Source organism: Nicotiana tabacum, chromosome 11, assembly GCF_000715075.1.
Source record: "Nicotiana tabacum cultivar K326 chromosome 11, ASM71507v2, whole genome shotgun sequence".
NCBI classification, from domain to species: domain Eukaryota; kingdom Viridiplantae; phylum Streptophyta; class Magnoliopsida; order Solanales; family Solanaceae; genus Nicotiana; species Nicotiana tabacum.
Genome location: NC_134090.1, coordinates 3,686,650 through 3,690,225, shown reverse-complemented (window position 1 = coordinate 3,690,225; position 3,576 = coordinate 3,686,650). Strand labels below are relative to the sequence as shown.

Sequence of the window (3,576 nt, the reverse complement as noted above, 5' to 3'; positions counted from 1 at the left end):
TTATACTGTTTTTTAGTAGTGCCCACTGTATACAATCTAGGATGAAATTCATATGAATCTAATCTTACTATAAGAAATAATTGAATGAGTTCTTAAATTGAGCCTCTTAGTTAAAATAATGATGAGAAGATTTGGAAAAAAAAGGACATAAAAGATCGTACAATAATACTGAGAGAAACCCCAAATAAAGTAAAATACAATAATTTCTTTTGAGATGGAAATAATTTGAGCTTATTAATTAACACTTCCTCCGGATCATAATAAGTGACATTTTGGCCATTGGCACACCCCTTAAGAAAATACTAACTCCTAGAAAAAAGGTATTATGACTAAATTACCTTTAATTAAAATTAGCATATTGTTAACTTGACATATTGAGATTTGTAAACAAAGACAAAGTTTGGAAAAACAAAATTAATTCCTTCTTGATTATGTAAAAAGTCTCTTATTTGGGACCAAAATAAAAAGGCAAAAAAGTCACTTATAATGAACCCGAGGGAGTAACTTCTGTCCATTTAAAGACATGCATCATAATTCTAGCTAAAAAGGGGAAGCACCTCGAATAATACATGACAAAAGCAATAATATTTGTTCATTATCACTAAATTAAAAGACAAAGATAGTTAGAGAGAAAAATAAATGACAATAAAATAGAACTCAACTATTGTACCTTTGTTTCCATCCATAAATAACGCAGTGAACTGCCCCGGAGTTCAAGGTGAACAAGCATGTTGGGTTCAAATGTAGATGGCAATGACTTCCAAGGATAGCCATCCAAGACAAACCAACACAAGTTGTTGGGCAGATACTCAATGGAAACATCACAGTTCCACAACGTCTTTATGTTAAATATCCTAAGCCGTTTCCTATTTAATTTCATGGTCTTTTTGCTAAAGTGTAATGTACCAGAATTGAAATCAGAAAGAAAGTATGTTTCCATTCCCATGTCCATGGCCGACTTTATGTTAAATATCCTAAGCCTTTTCATACTTTTCATGGCCTCCTTACTAAAGCGTAGTGTACTAGAAGAAACCCAGATTGCTTCCATTATCATGGTCCCCTGGTAAGAAGATCATTAGTCTACAAAGTATAATTTCAAATGTCCGTATAAAATTCGCTTACTAATATGGCTATTTTCTCACTCCTTACAATGCCAAAGTTTAAGATACAATATTAATTAGATGTTTTTTAAGAAATACTGATGTTACTTCAGAAAAATACTTTTTGCAATTAATTCTATAGCTTTATTTTCTATTATTACATTTTTCATAGAAGTTCATTAGAGTCAAGTCTATAAGATTTTCATGTTGTGAAAGAAAGTAATTGTAATTGAAACAATACAAATAAATTGTAACTTTTTATTAAAAAATAATGGTAAAGTGAATCAATGATTGAGTTATTATGTAATAAGATATCATAAACTTTTCAAGTTAATCCAAAGAATGACATTGGATCAAATAGATTAATTGGCTACTAGACTAATCCATCGCTAAAAAATATAAGAAAAACAAATTAGGCAACGTAAATTAAAGAGGCTACTTAACGAATTAGGCAATTAATGTCTTTTTTTACTAATTAGGCAATTAATATTACTTTTGCTGCTTCTACTAGCTAAAGTAAACAACTAAATGACGTACTGCAAGATGAACAAATAATTGGAATTGACTGCCCTATGTATTTTTGGAATATAAACATTAGAAATTAAATATTATTGCATTGTTTAGCCTACTTACTGTATTCTTGCTCATCACTTCCTCGACTTCCTCGGCGAGCCATAGTCTGCTACGTTCTCCGGGATCTTTTTGAAAATTCACTATATATTTACCCATATCTTTTATAAAGTCATGCATTTGAATCTCATCGTTTTCAGATATGGACACAAGAGATTTGTCAATTAAGACACGCAATTTGTATTCAGCTCCAGAATGACAACTTTCAAGAATTTGCATGACGTAATATGTTTTTTTTCCCTCGCAAGAAGCATGATATATCTAGAAACATCTCTTGTTGGATGGGCTCTAATCCATCATACCTGATTTTGAGCTTTTCAACAATTTCCGAACTAGAATTAATTTCCATTTGCTCTATTGCACTTTTCCATTCAGTTAAGCCTAGGTTATGCAGCAAAGAACCCCACACTTTGAGGGCTAAAGGAAGGCCTTTAGCATAATTTACTACCTTCAATGAAAGCTCCTTAAAACACTCATCTGGAACCTCTTTTTTGAAAGCATGCTGATAGAACAACTGAATGGATTCATGATCAGGTATTGCATCATTCTTCCCTATCAAATGCTTGTTTCTAGTTGTTACAACAATCCTACTGCCATTACCAAACCAACCAATATCACCTGCTAAATACTCTAAATGATCTTTATGATCTATATCATCAAGCACAATTAGCACCTTCTTAGAGCAAAGTCTGTCCTGAATCATCCACTTCCCATCATGCTTATTATTGACGTAATCATCTTTTCTTCTTAACAATTCAGAGAGAAGGGTGTTTTGCAAAGAATGCAGTTGATGTCTTTTTTCATTTTCTTTAATATCCACAAGGAAACAAGCAGCTTCATATTGATGAGATAAAGTGTCAAAAATGGCTCTTGCTATTGTCGTCTTCCCTAGACCGCCCATGCCCCAGATCCCCAATATGATCCGAACATCATTGATTCCTACCTTAAGTATGGACTTTAATATCTCCAAATGAGTATCTATTCCTACAATATCTCGCAAAGAAGACAAAGTAGCACTATTGCACAATTTGGAAATTTGGTCGACAATCTGCTGAATATTCTCTGCTTCAGTCCTACAAAAAGAAAAAGATTAATTGTGGATAAATGTAAAAGAGTCAAGTATTAGTAAGCATTTCATAACTAGTATTTTTTATTATATAGGGGTAGGGGAAAGGGAGAGAAGATTGCAAGGTGAGGAATCGAACTCTCATCAACTAGGTAATAAATAGCCAACAAACTTAGCTACTAAATATTGTTAATTTACATAGAGATGATTAAAAATCTATGCACATAAAACAAACGCTTGAAGGAGCAATCAAAATATTATACGTGCAAGAATGTTATTGAGGAATTGTAGTGATAGAAACTATAGTGTCTTCTAGGTAATAGCAAAACGTGAATAGTTTAAGATGTTTTTTTTATTTATTCTCTCTAATTATATTGATAGGAACAATACCTTCTTGCTGATTGAAACACATATAACAACCATCATTCCTTTTTTTCAGGAAAATAAAAACATTTTTGACGTCTAAATGACAATCTAATTTCAAGAACAAAATAAATTGATTAAGTTTCCACCTTTTAATTTTTATTTTGTAAATATGATAAATGTATTTTGTGTCTATTCTGTTTAACTCATTTTTGATGTACAGATTCTTTTTCTATAGTAAAATATGTAGTACTTCTTCACATAAGCAACCACATTTGAATGAAAATTATTCCTTTTGAGCTCCTCACTTTGCTCCTATGGTAACTCAAATACCACAAAATTATTCTTTGTTGTATTCCATTTTTTTTCATTATAAGAAATTACTATGTGTTTTAACTCACCCGTCACGAATATCAT

General features: G+C 31.5%; 1 pseudogene; it reads right to left on the bottom strand.

Annotated features, from left to right (window-relative positions):
* Positions 1-471: 471 nt before the first annotated feature.
* Positions 472-3,576, bottom strand: part of LOC142166187 (TMV resistance protein N-like) — a 4,311-nt pseudogene continuing 1,206 nt past the window's right edge.